The sequence below is a fragment of the Lolium perenne genome, chromosome 4 (assembly GCF_019359855.2).
Source record: "Lolium perenne isolate Kyuss_39 chromosome 4, Kyuss_2.0, whole genome shotgun sequence".
NCBI lineage: Eukaryota > Viridiplantae > Streptophyta > Magnoliopsida > Poales > Poaceae > Lolium > Lolium perenne.
In genome coordinates, this window is record NC_067247.2 from 316599096 (window position 1) to 316614725 (window position 15630).

The window sequence follows — 15630 nt, forward strand, 5'->3', positions numbered from 1 at the left end:
AGTTGAAAAATGGGTTTGTTACTCCTACCACATCGAGATGATAAGTCATTTATCAACAAATTCGATGCTTAAATTAAAAAAAATGGGTTCTTCGTGGATTACATTGTTTTATGTCGTGGGGTGGGAATGAGGTAGCTTACCGTGTGTATGATGTTAGTTAAAGTACAAAATATTTGGTGTTTCTAAGAAACAATAATTGTTTAAATGTGTACTTCTATTTCCTAGATTGAGTTTCTAGTTTTTTCACACTATTTAATAGAATATTTCCATTTCTTATCAATCTCACAAATTTACCCCATCAGCGAGTAATGTGTTATTACCCTTCACTGATGGGTTCGTTGCATGGAAAAAAATCTATCGCGAATAAGAACAAATCCGAGATCCAATCTAGGAGAAGGCAAGATCTAATCTATGAAGATCGAAGCAACGAGATGGAATAAGAGACTAATCCTCGAAGATCCAAAGCCTTACGAGATCAGATCTCGTTGTTGACGTAGTCGATCGTCCCGGTGCTGCAATCCGGCAGCACTTCCGTACTCGGCCGCGCGTACGGTGTCGGTGAAGTCATTACTCTCCCCGTTCCAGCGGGCAGCGGAGGTGTGGTAGATCTCCTCGGAATCCCAGCAGCACGACGGTGTGGTGGTGGTGGAGGAGGAGAAAAACTGCAGGGCTTCGCCAAGCCGGAGCAGAGGTGTGGTAGAGGAGAGAGGGGGGCGGCCAGGGTTTGGTGTAAGGGGTGGCTGCGCCCCTGCCCCCTCCGCTCTTTATATAGGGGGGAGATCGGGGGGGGGGGGGGGAGTTTTCTTCCCCCCAAGTTGATCCTCCCTAGGGTTTTGGGGAACCCTAGTGGGCTGGCTGACTTGGGCCTTGAGGGGCATGTGCCCCTGGCCCATTAGGGCTAGGCTACACGCCCTCGGCCCATGTTGGCCCTCCTAGGGTCGTGGGCCCATTGGTGGACCCCCCTGAAACCTTCTAGAACCTTCTCGGTCTTCCGCCGGAAAAATTCCGAACTTTACCGAAACCTAGATATCAACTTCCCTTATATGAATCTTATTCTCCGGACCATTCCGGACCTCCTCGTGATGTTCTGGATCCCATCCGAGACTCCGAACAACATTCGGTCTCCATCTCATATTCTGAAGCTACTATACAACATCGAACCTTAAGCGCGTCACCCTACGGTTCGTGAACTATGCGGACATGATCGAGACTCCTCTCCGACCAATAACCAATAGGGGACCTGGAGATCCATAATGGCTCCCACACATTCAGCGATAACTCAGTGATCGGTGCTGGCGTGTGACGGGGATTACAACGGCGCCAGAAAGTAGCTTCTTGTGACGGTAAAGCACACGTCCGTTGGGAACCCCAAGAGGAAGGCGTGATGCGTACAACAACAAGTTTTCCCTCAGTAAGAAACCAAGGTTTATCGAACCAGTAGGAGATGAAGGCCACGTGAATGTTGTTAGTGAAGGAGTGTAGTGCGGCGCAACACCAGGGATTCCGGCGCCAACGTGGAACCTGCACAACACAATCAAGATACTTTGCCCCAACTTAACAGTGAGGTTGTCAATCTCACCGGCTTGCTGTAAACAAAGGATTAAACGTATGGTGTGGAGAATAATGTTTGCTTGCAAAGAACAACAGAGAACAATGATTGCAGTAGGTTGTATTTCAGATGTAAAAGAATGAATCGGGGTCCACAGTTCACTAGTGGTGTCTCTCCAATAAAATAAATAACATGTTGGGTGAACAAATTACAGTTGGGCAATTGACAAATAGAGAGGGCATAACAATGCACATACATATAATGATGATTACTATGAGATTTACTTAGGGCATTACGACAAAGAACATAGACCGCTATCCAGCATGCATCTATGCCTAAAAAGTCCACCTTCGGGTTAGCATCCGCACCCCTTCCAGTATTAAGTTGCAAACAACAGATAATTGCATTAAGTACTGTGCGTAATGTAAATAATACAAATATCCTTAGACAAAGCATTGATGTTTTATCCCTAGTGGCAACAGCACATCCACAACCTTAGAACTTTCTGTCACTGTCCCAGATTCAATGGAGGCATGAACCCACTATCTAGCATAAATACCCCCTCTTGGAGTTACAAGTATCAACTTGGCCAGAGCCTCTAGTAGCAACGGAGAGCATGCAAGATCATAAACAACACATATATGATAGATCGATAATCAACTTGACATAGTATTCCATATTCATCGGATCCCAACAAACACAACATGTAGCATTACAAATAGATGATCTTGATCATGATAAGCAGCTCACAAGATCTAAACATGATAGCACAAGAGGAGAAGACAACCATCTAGCTACTGCTATGGACCCATAGTCCAAGGATGAACTACTCACTCATCAGTCCGGAGGCGGGCATGGTGATGTAGAGCCCTCCGGTGATGATTCCCCTCTCCGGCAGGGTGCCGGAGGCGATCTTCAGAATCCCCTGAGATGGGATTGACGGCGGCGGCGTCTCAGTAATTTTTCTCGTATCGTGGCTCTCGGTACTAGGGTTTTCGCGACGGAAGGATTATATAGGCGAATGGGCAGAGTCGGGGGACGCCCGAGGGGCCCACCCCATATGGCGGCGCGGCCAGGGGTGGGGCCGCGCCCCCCTATGGTGTGGCCGCCTCGTGGCCCCTCTTCGGTGTTCTGGAAGACTCCGTGGAAAATAAGACCGTGGGCTTTTGTTTCGTCCAATTCCGAGAATATTTCCTGTGTAGAATTTCTGAAACCAAAAACAGCAGAAAACAGGAACTGACACTTCGGCATCTTGTTAATAGGTTAGTGCCGGAAAATGCATAAAAATGATATAAAGTGTATATAAAACATGTGAGTATTGTCATAAAACTAGCATGGAACATAAGAAATTATAGATACGTTTGAGACGTATCAAGCATCCCCAAGCTTAGTTCCTACTCGCCCTCGAGTAGGTAAACGATAAAAAGGATAATTTCTGAAGTGACATGCTACCATCATAATCTTGATCAATACTATTGTAAAGCATATGAGATGAATGAAGTGATTCAAAGCACTGGTCTATAGTTTGTTAACAAATAGATAATGACCAAACAACTGAATCATATAGCAAAAACTTTTCATGAATAGTACTTTCAAGATGAGCATCAACAAGTATTGCATAAGAGTTAACTCATAAAGCAATAGATTCTTAATAGAAGGTTTTGAAGCAACACAAAGGAAGATTTAAGTTTCAGCAGTTGCTTTCAACTTTCAACATGTATATCTCATGGATAATTGTCAACACAAAGTAATATGATGAGTGCAAATAAGCAAGTATGTAAGAATCAATGCACACAGTTGACACAAGTGTTTGATTCTAAGATAGAAAGAAGTAGGTAAACTGACTCAACATCAAGTAAAAGAAAGGCCCTTCGCAGAGGGAAGCATGGATTACTCATGTGCTAGAGCTTTTTATTTTGAAAACATGGAAACAATTTTGTCAACGGTAGTAATAATTCATATGTGTTATGCATAAAACCTCCTATAAGTTACAAGCCTCATGCATCGAATACTAATAGTGCCCGCTCCTTTTCCTAATTAGCTCGGATTTCCATGTATTATCATTGCATTACATATGTTTCAACCAAGTGTCACAAAGGGGTACATCTATGCCACCTGTACAAAGGTCCAAGGAGATAGATCGCATTTGATCTCTCAATTTTGATAGATCTCAACTTGAGGACATCCATACCAGGAAAACATAGAAAACAGATATTGGACTCATCTTTTATGCTTTAAGCATTCAACAACAGATAATATTCTCATAAGAGATTTGAGGATTAATGTCCAAGCTGAAACTTCCACCATGATACATGTCTTTAGTTGGCGGCCCAAAGTTCTTCTCTAACAATATGCATACTCAAACCATTTAACTCATGGCAAATCTCCCTTACTTCAGACAAGACGAACATGCATAGCAACGCACATGCTATTCAACAAAGGTGTGACAGGTTGATGGCGTCCCCAGATACATGGTTACCGCTCAACAAGCAACTTATAAGAACTAAGATACATAAGTGACATATTCTTTACTACAATAGTTTTTTAGGCTACTTTCCCATGAGCTATGTATTGCAACGACAAGGAATGAATTTTTTAAAGGTAGCACGCAAGCAATTTACTTTGGAATGGCAGCAAAATACCACATAGTAAGTAGTTATGGTGGACACAAATGGCATAGGTTTTGGCTCAAGGTTTTGGATGCACGAGAAGCATTCCCTCTCAGTTCAAGGCTTTGGGCTAGCAAGGTTGTTTGAAGCAAACACAAGTATGAACCGGTACAACAAAACTTACATAAGAACATATTGCAAGCATTATAAGACTCTACACTGTCTTCCTTGTTCCTCAAACACTTTTACCAGAAAATATCTAGATTTTAGAGAGACCAATCATGCAAACCAAATTTCAACAAGCTCTACGGTAGTTCTCCACTAATAGGTTTAAACCACATGATGCAAGAGCTTAAACATGATCTACTTGAGAGCTCAAAACAATTGCCAAGTATCAAATTATTCAAGACAACATACCAATTACCAGATGAAGCATTTTCTGTTTCCAACCAAATAGCAATAAATGAAGCAGCTTTCAACTTTCGTCATGAACATTAAAAGTAAAACTAAGAACACCGGTGTTCATATGAAAAAGCGGAGCGTGTCTCTCTCCCACACAAGGATTGCTAGGATCCGAATTTATTCAAACAAAAACAAAAATAAAAGCACACAGACGCTCCAAGTAAAGTACATAAGATGTGACGGAATAAAAATATAGTTTCACTAGAGGTGACCTGATAAGTTGTTGATGAAGAAGGGGATGCCTTGGGCATCCCTAAGCTTAGATGCTTGAGTCTTCTTGAAATATGCAGGGATGAACCACGGGGGTGTAGGGATTCGTAGCATAGAAAACAAAAAATTCCCTACCGCGAGAACGCAATCCAAGCCAAGATGCAATCTAGAAGATGGGAGCAACGAGGGGATGAACGAGACTAACCCTTGAAGATTTCCAAAGCCTACAAGAGGAGGCTCTCGTTGCTGCGGTAGACGATCACTTGCCGCTTTCAAAAGCGCGTAGAAGATCTTGACGGTGCCACAATCGGGCAGCACCTCCGTACTCGGTCACACGTTCGGTGTTGATGAAGACGACGTCCTTCTCCCCGTTCCAGCGGGCAGCAGAAGTAGTAGATCCTCCTCGGAATCCCGGCAGCACGACGGCGTGGTGGCGGTGGTGGTGGAGATCTCCGACAGAGCTTCGCCTAAGCTATGTGGGAGAGAGAGGGAGGAGGGAACCGCTAGGGTTTCTGGGAGAGGGGGCTCTTGGGGGGTGCGGCCATGGTGGTCTTGGTGTGGCCGGCCAGCCCCTTCCCTCCCCTCTTTATATAGGTGGAAGCCCCAAGGATTAGGTCAAAAGTCTCCGAATAAGACCCCAACATAAACCTTCCATATGACCAAACCTAGGGGGAGTGGGACTCCCCCCTTTCCTTTAGTGGGGTGGCCGGCCACCATGGGGAGGAGTCCACTTGGGACTCCTGCTCCCTTAGGCTGGCCGGCCAAGGTGGGTGGAGTAATCAATAACTATATCCTCGGACTTAATCCCCTTTTTCATATAGTTATTGATTACATTACGCACCATACTTAATGCTCCATAGGACTCCACCTTTCATGCTGATTTCTTCCGGATTCTTCTAGAACCTTCTAGAACCTTCCAGAAAAATACCGGATCATTTTCAAACCTAGAAAATGACTTCCTATATATGAACCTTATTCTCCGGACCATTCCGGACCTCCTCGTGATGTCCTGGATCCCATCCGAGACTCCGAACAAAACTTCGAACTCCATTCCATATTCCATATCTACTTAAACGACATCAAACCTTAAGTGTGTCACCCTACGGTTCGCGAACTATGTAGACATGGTTGAGACCTCTCTCCGACCAATAACCAATAGCGGGATCTGGAGATCCATAATGGCTCCCACATATTCAACGATGAGTTTAGTGATCGACTGAACCATTTACATACGATACCGATTCCCTTTGTCACGCGATATTTTACTTGTCTGGGGTTTGATCATTGGTATCTCTATACCTCGTTCAAATCATGACAAGTACTCTTTACTCGTACCGTGGTATGCGGTCTCTTATGAACCATTCATATGCTTGCAAGCTAGTTAGACGACATTCCACCGAGAGGGCCCAGAGTATATCTATCCGTCATCGGGATGGACAAATCTCACTGTTGATCCATATACCTCAACTCATACTTTCCAGATACTTAATCCCACCTTTATAACCACCCATTTATGCAGTGGCGTTTGATGTAATCAAAGTACCCTTCCGGTATAAGTGATTTACATGATCTCATGATCGAAGGACTAGGTAACTATGTATCGAAAGCTTATAGCAAATAACTTAATGACGTGATCTTATGCTACACTTAATTGGGTGTTTCCATTATATCATTCACATAATGACATAACCTTGTAATTAATAACATCCAATGTTCATGATCATGAAACGATGATCATCTATTAATCAACAAGCTAGTTATACAAGAGGCTTACTAGGGACTCCTTGTTGTTCACATAACACACATGTATCAATGTTTCGGTTAATACAATTATAGCATGGTATGTAAACATTATCATAACCTCAAAGATATATTATAATAACCATTTTATTATTTCCTCTTGGGCATATCTCCAACAGTCTCCCACTTGCACTAGAGTCAATAATCTAGTTTACATTTGTAAAGATATAACACCTTGGCCTTCCGGTGCTTTATCATGTATTGCTCACGGGAGAGGTTTTAGTCAACGGATCTGTTACGCTCAGAAACGTATGTATTTTGCAATTCATTTGCGTCTCAACGCATCACTCATTTTCCAAATGAGTCGGCATTATTCTTATATGTTCAGTTCTCTGGTGGAACCTTAATTCCGCGGTCTGAAATATGTCACTAATATTGTCATACACAATATAGCTTCAAAGTTCTGACACTATCGGAACTACACCAAGTTCTCCAAGAACTCTTCGACTTAAACATCCTCAGTCATTGTCAAAACAATGACATACTATGCCTTCGTTTGTAGAATCCGTCACAATATTTAGAACTCTTCTAAATCTAGCATTGTGCTACCTTTTAAACAACACTTAGCCTAATTGAGATTTTGAATTTCATTTTTATATGTGATCAAACAAATATCGGTGCAACGTCTTACTGTTTGTCCAATGATCATCACATGAATCATTCTGGTATATGCTCCTAACTTTTCAGAGCATAGGACATCTGATTTTGTACATATTATTCGTGATCTATAATCACTCATGTGTTTTTACTTATTGAGTGTCAGATACACTCAAGTCTTGTTAAACCTTCACATGACAAGAACATTTTCTTAATATTTTTATATTGAACTACTTCAATATCCATTCTATGTACTTTGACTTAAACTTATTATGTGTTTGTTTCAGTCCATATCCTTTCATTAAAGTTAATTCTCAATGAAACCTTTTAATCAAGTACATAATTACATCATTTATAACCAACTATATGTCATCTACATAAAGTATTATAAATATGTCTCAGCGCTCCCACTTAATTTCTTGCAAATGCAAGCCTCTTCATCGTCTCTGATGAAATCAAAAACTCTTTGACTATTTCATCAGGTGAAGATTCCAACTCCACGATACTCACTTCATCCAATTGAAGTTTGTATACCTATCTAGTATTCCATGGACCAGCAAAACTCTTGGTTGTATCTTGTATACACCTTTAATACACACTTCTGTTAAGTAATGTATTTTGCCATCCTACTATCATATCTCATAAAAGAAATATGTAGCGATTACTAGAATAATCCACATAGACTATAAGCATCGCTACGTAAGATCTAATCTTATCGTAGTCAAAACTCTTTGAACTTTGTCGTAAACAACTTTTCAACAAGTCAAGCTTCTTCAAGGATATTCCATCCAAGTCCATTAATTTTATAGATCCATTTACTTTCAAAAAGTATTCCTCTATCTTGGATTTCATGGTGTATAGCCATTTTAATGGAGTTAGGGCCCATCATAACTTAATCATTGTTCAAAAAACAATCCTTTGTCCACAAATCATTTATTTGATCACAAAGCAAATCATACCTACAAGGTTCAATAGGTACTTTGATCTCCATGGCTAAAACACTTTGTAGTCATGGGAGCCATGATCATCGTGGCTGCTTCCGAAACCAATTCCGATGCTGCGCTACTCTGATCATTATGCTCAGGTTCATAAACCTTATCAATTTCTATTGTCCTCCCACTCAAATACTTCACTAGAAACAATTTCTTGGAAATAAATAAGAAACATCGACAAACACTTTTGTCTTTGTATCCATAGTGAAAAGAATTCCCAATCAATACTTTGGGATAACCAACAAAGACATTCATCCGATTTTGGTTGTAAACTTATTTACTTATGCTATGCATACCAAATTTTAAGAAAGGACTATCAGGGTTCATGCCCATGCCATAACTCATATGGTGTCATTTCAACGGATCATGATGATGCTCTATTCAGTGTAAAAGCGGTAGTCACTAAAGCATAATCCATAAAAATATAATGGCATCATAATATTTTATCTCATCATTAATCCAACAAGGTTTGGATACATCTCTCAGATACTTCATCATCAATATGATACTCCAAGAAATGTGAGTTGTAGAACAATTTCATAATTCTCTTAGATGTTCGCTAAAACTAGTAATTCAAATATTTCCACTATGATCCAATCATAGATATTTGACTTTTGTATTACGATGATTTCCACTTCATGCTGAAATTTATTTGAATCCATTCAAATGTTTCAAACTTCTTCATTATCGAATATATCCACATATATATATACTCAATTCATTGTTGGAAGTTTTCATGAAGTAGAAGAATCTCCCGCACACAACTATGCCCAGTGAACCACATATCATCATGTATGTTTTCATTAAGTTAGTTGCCCGTTCAACTCTTGGCCTACGAACGGTATTTAAGTCATTCTCTTTAGAAAAGATTTGCAAGCGCCAAACGATTCAAAAATCAAATGACTCCAAAAATCCATTTGCATGGAGTTCCTTCATGCGTTCTTCTCTAAAATGACCTAAATGGCGGTTCCACAAATTAGTGGAATTCAAATCATTTGCCTTATGGCATTTTAGCGTCAGTGTTATGTATGTGTGTTTCACCATTAAGATTTATAATAACTTATCCATCGTACATGGAGTAATGTCATAATTTCAACAACTCATTGTTTTTATTTGACCAGAGCAAAATAACAATTATTAAGTTCTTTATTATAAATTCTAAGGGCTAGATAGAATGCCAACGACGAACATAATAACACTTTATTTTTGTTCTAGACATGCATTCCTATCATATTCCTTGTCAGTCACTTAGGCCATTGTATTCTTGTATTGCGTTATTTTTGTATGACACTTCCACTACTAGGAAATGGCCTACCGCCGGCGTCCTGAAATGGCCTACCGCCGGCGTTCTTGCATTCGCCGGCGATCACCTCGCCGGTGGTAACGCCTCATCGCCGGCGCCTTCCAATTCGCCGGGGGTAAGTGCCGTTACCGCCGGTGTTTTACCAATTCGCCGGGGGTAAGTCTTGTTAATTCGCCGGGGGTTAGTCTTACCGCCGGCGTCTTACCGTTTCGCCAGGGGAATCAGGTCGTAGTGCTGGCGATTGCAAAACGCCAGGGATACATGTACATTTCGCCAGCGTTAACATTAGCAGGAGTAAAAAAACAAATCTCGAATTTGACAGTATATACACCAGAATTCAAGCATATACACAGAATATACAGGCAATTACCAGAATGACAGCAAAATAGACATCATTAGCAAGATACACATCATTGGCAATGATACACATCATTAGAAAGTCCCGAAATGTCCATAACATGCATGCATGCATCAATAACACAAGTGTTGACCATAGTTCAAACATCACGACTCGAAGTAGCACATGTTACAGAAATACATATAAGTCCAGTCGACGACCTAGCTAAACAACAATGACATAGTAAACTAGAGAGGCGGTGGCGGCAAGCATCATCATGATGAAAGGGGTCCTCCACATCTCCCTCCTCTGTCCCGCTCGAAAGTTGGCGTATCGAGTTTCCGCCTCCTCCAAAGTGGTGTACCCCTTGTAGCTATTGCCGCTGAAACGGTGAACCTGCCTCCTACAGTCTTCCCAGTCCTCGTAGACTCCAGGAACCCTGCCGTGGTAGACGACATAGTACGTCATCTATGCAAACACACAACAAAGAAATGTAAGTTGTTAGTACATCCATAGAGAGAGATATAACATATAGGTGTGCAAAAGAACAAACATAAAAAATACTTATGTAATTTATGACTAACATTTGCAGGACACAAAAGTTTTTGACTAAAGTCTACTTCGGCGGGAAGGGACGGATGCCCTCGAGCGTGTTGAATGTTCTCTCGTCACGTCCATCTTCTAATCGGCCTTCTATCTCGGAATTAGAAAGTGCGGAGGCATAGTTGAACAAGCCACCATTCATGATGACATCCCTCCTTAGTTTTGTGTATATTGTCCGCTGGTTGGCACGGAAGTCGCCTCTCACGTTTTCATCGGTGGTGTCCGCCATGTTCACGAACTTCCCCTGCAGAGCAGATGGCAACAAGAGATCGTTCTGAGACCTTACAACCGCCCTCATCTGTAGGATGGCAAACCATGCCTCCATCCCATTGTCATCCACCGATTGCTTTAGGCAGGGGAACTTGGTTATGTGGTTGCACACATGGCAACCCTTAACTTTCTTCTCATGCCTGAGTTTGTTGACGCCAACCTCAGCTATGAAGCCGCTGAGGGCTTTATCAAGTGTAGACTTAAGGTCGGTGAAGTCTTTCTCCTTATCAAGCCCGGAGTCGAGATAAGTGACATGGGAATGATACGGGTGAAAGAGGAGGAGGGTGCAATACTTGAATCTGCGCAAAATGGAAATAAACCATCATACTCAGCTATTAAGGAAATTCATGAAAGAATGTAATATAGGGTACTTTAGTAACCAAATACTTACTCGCGGAAATATGGTATGACAAAGCAATTCTTATCCTTGTTTAACACCAAGAAATTCTTGATATAGTTGGCGAGAAACGCTTGTTCGGTCTGGGCGATAGCTGGAGTCATGTAGTAGGGGTCCATGATAGCGATGTGCGTTGTGTTCTCCATGGTGATATCGTGCGCCATGCTGAGCGATATGAGGCGGACCAAGCTTCGGTCTAGCTGTTGCATGTGCAAGAGCCTGAAGATGTCTTCGTACCGAATGAATATCAAGTCCGCAGGGTATGTGTTGACAAAGCCAAAGCCAGTGGGCACCTTGGCGATCAAAATCGGGTACGAGGGATTTCTATCTTGAAGAAGTAGCTTCTCCTTCGTTAGAATAGCATCATGCACGCTCCTCATATCCGGCGTCAACAAGTTGACATAGTGTGCCGGCAGCATCGGCTCGCCTAAGTGATGCAACTTCCTCCACGGGGTCGGCAACTTGTCATTAACCACTATCTTGCTTGCCGCAACATCTCCCGACTTCTTCCGCTTCCTGCCCTTCTTCTTACTGCAACTGGCCGGAGCGGCGTTTTGTTTCATACCTTCCGTGGTCGCACCAAGGAGTGTCCTCGGGGTAAGCCCAACTCGGGGCGGAGCGGTGAAGGCGGTAGTGTCCTCCTGCTCGGGCGTTTCTTGTGAAAGGAACAACTTCTTCTTTAGGATATGACCGGTGGGTAGGATATGACCGGCGGGTGGCTTGTAAGGAGAAACCGCGTCGGTGTCGAGCTCGGCGATGAACGTATCAATGGGAGCTTGATCGATGTCCAACGCCATGTCGTGCTGACTCTCGTGCTGACTATCGGGCTGACTATCGGGCTCAAAATTATCATAAGCCGGTGGAGGACTGGCCCTGCCTTTGCCTGCCGTCAAAGCAGTCGTTGGAGCTGGGACCTTGGCTTGGCTCGGGGCATCCGTTGCATCCTGAGGAGTGACCATGCCATAGCTTGCCTCCGAACCTGAGGCGGTGTTCAGCCGAATAAGGGCTTTCGGCCATAGAAGGATGTGATTCTTGAGGTCCCCAAGAGTGAGCGGGGTTTCCGTTTCCGGGGGTTGATAAGGAGGATGGAGGTCTTGGCATCCCGGTAACGACCAGTTCACGCGAACCCGGCTCACGCTATCATCCATCCTGACGCAGTGGAAAATCCGCTGTGTTGGCAGGATGACACTGCCGCTCGCTACAGCCTTCAACTTGTTGTCCACATTCAGTAGCAAGGTGCAAGGAGTCGCGTTCGCCTGTGAAAACATGTGTAGGTCAGAGAGGGGCGACGACAAAGTAACTAATTTGTAGAGCTTGAGAGACTAAATTAATTACCGTGAGGGCGTCGAGCTCGGCTCGCGTTGAAGGACCGAGGCCAGGCGTGCAGGTGACTGAGGGGCTAGTACTGGGGCCCCCCAGGTCCGGCGAATCCTCTCTAGCGCCGACATTGCCGGCGGGTGGAGTCACCAAGTTGGGTGTGCATTGAGCGTGTCTAGTTGGAAGCCGGTTGTCCAAGTTGCTGGCGCCTAGGCTGATAACCGGCATCGGTCCCTTACCGCCGGCGTCGAAGTAATTCTTCATCGACAGCACAAGATCAGGGATGATTTCATTGACCCTGTTGGCCAGCGCGTCATCGACCTTGCTAGCAACCTCGGCAGTGACGCGTTGCTGAACCTCGGCACTGACGCGTTGCTCCATGGTTGTTTCCAAGCCGGCCACCTTTTTCAGAAGAGCCTCGTGCTCCCGGTCCTTCTGCGCCTGCCGCGACTCCCTAGTGCTTGCGGGCACGTCCAAGCCATAGTCGGCAAGCTTGTGACCTCCTCCGGCGCCGGGGACACGGTGGGGCTTGTCCAAAAGCGGCCGCACCTTCACGGTGTTCAGACCCCTGATAAAAGGCGTGTCCCACGGGACTTTGCCCGTCGATGTCTAGGACGAGGAGCCAGCTGATTCGGCGGCTGCTTGTTCCATCAACTGCCAGAAGTAACATGAACAATTTTAGAATGTAATGGACTTGGTGAGCAGTATCAAACTAATAAGCTGGTAAATTGCTTACCACTGCTTTCTCTAGTGCCATCACCTTCGTGTAGTTTTAAAGAATCTCTATGTCAATTGGATTCAAAATTTAAGACATTTCAACCAGATAACTAAATGGAATTCACATAGAGTCAAATAAATATTATGTTAATATAACTATTTAAGACAATGTACAGTGATGACAAGCATTGTTTGGTACAGTGATGACAAGCCACTATTTTGCATGCACTCACACATTTATTTAAGACAATGTATTGACCTATTTTTAATTTGACAAAACCAAAGAACCTAGCTATACTAAATTCATTAGTGCACTGCCAATCTAGAAGCAAGACAATGCCATGCGAAAATTCGGCATGACCTTTGCTAAAAATGGTCATGCCGGAGTGCCCGAAATTCGCCGGAACGGAAGTTAATCGACATTCCGGCGAAACATGGACACTCAATGTGTACCTGCAGAGAGATTTCACAGCATAGAGATGCATAGGATACACTCAGCTCATTTCACAGCATTTATATGCCATTTCACAGCATATGCAAACAGGTCTAGATTTGAAATAGGATACTTGAGAAATCTGATACTGTCAGTGTCTTCCATGCATTTCCTTGGTTGCCACAGTAAAAAGATATTGCACTATGTCAACTGCATAGGCAACACTATGCAGTTCGGTGGAGGAAGGAGCAGCAGGTCGACGGTTGTGCAGCAGCAACGATAGGGGAGGGGTTCGGGGGAGAGGAGAGGGGGCAGAGGAGAGGGGGCGCACCTGTGGAGACAACAGCGACGTCGACGACCTTGAGGTTACTGACGACGGCGGAGGTCTGGGGGAGGTGGCAGCAGACAACCTTGAGGTTGCTGACGACGGCGGCGGTCTTGGGGAGGCGGCAGCAGACGAGATTGAGGTTGATGTCGACGGCGGCGGTCTGGAATTCAGAAAATTCAACACTTAGTCTCCACATATAGAAATGAGACATATGAATATTGATTCCAAATAAGCATCTTAAATGCTACAACCAGTAAATTATGTGCTATGTGAATTGTTAAGGATGGACCCCTGTTTTTACAAACTTGTGCATTTATATGAATATATGTGTTTTATATCTTAACTATTCTTCACCATATTAGCTCACAGGGAAAGAGTATTAAACTAAAAATTCATCCTGTTTCACTGTTGCAAGGTAAAATTATTATTATTTTTATTAAGAGCAGACCCTGTCATACTTCAGGACAAACAATCACAGCCAAAAAGAAGACCCCAAATGCTGAGGTAATGTAGTAGGATAGATGAACTAAAGTAGTAAATGTAGTAACCATGGCATTGTTCATGGCGCAATGTTAACAAGCAATCATCGATTACCATGGCATCGATTACAGCAATGCAGTGATGTGCAGACTATACTAGCGTACTGGCATGAACACACACAACAAGCAATCATCGACAAGAAAGCAATCGGGGGAGAGCCGGGGAACGGACCTTGATCGAGCTTCTGGACGAGTGAGCGCTGAAGACGGGCTTGAGCTTGATCTGCACCTGGTCGGTGTGCTGGAGAGGCGGTCCCTGCGGTGGTTGGCGATCGATCTGCACCTGGTCGGCGTGCTAGAGAGGCGGGATTGAGCTGCTTCAGGCTGGAGGCCATCACGGAGAGGTGAGGAAGAGTGATAAGAACAGGAGGAGAGGAAGGCAGGGGAGAGGCTCACCTTGTTGTTGCTGAGGCGGGAGGCGACGGCGATGGCGACGGATCGAGGGAGACGGCGACGGATCGAGGGAAATGGAGGGCGATGGATCGAGGGCGATGACGATGGATCGACGACGGCGGCAGGCAGGAGATGCGTGTGGTGGGGGATTTGGGGGAGGCGCGCGGCGACGGCGAATCGACGACGGCGGATCGACGACGGCGGCAGGGGATATGGGGGAGGCGGCGACAGCGGCAGGTCGATTTGGGGGGAACAACGCGCGGCCACCAAACGACTAAGTCGTGCACGCTTTACCCCCGGCGTTTTGCCGTAAACGCCGGCGGTAACATTTGAGCCACTAACAGGTGGGCCCACGTGCATTTACCACCCGCGAAATCGACCAATTCGCCGGGGGTAACATGTGACACCATTAATACTGTGAACCAGGTTCATTATACAAAAACGATTCGCTAATGCAGTGGTTGCAGTCGGTTCTGCACAGCCGAAGCACCCAGGGTTCGAATCCCTGTGGGAGCAAAAAAAAACCCCTTTTTTCTTTTCTTAAGATTTTTTTATTGTTTCTAGTTATTTAGATAAATTGTAAAGTCCTTTGGCAACATCCGATAAAATAAACCAATGAAGGATAAATTGCAAGACATAAATTTAGGATTTTAATTCTTGAATGACTTCAAAGTCCCTTCGGTGACATCCGATAAAAAACCAAGACATAAATTTAGGATACACTTGAGAAGGACAAATGGTTGTTCGAGAGATAATTATTATAAATACACAAAT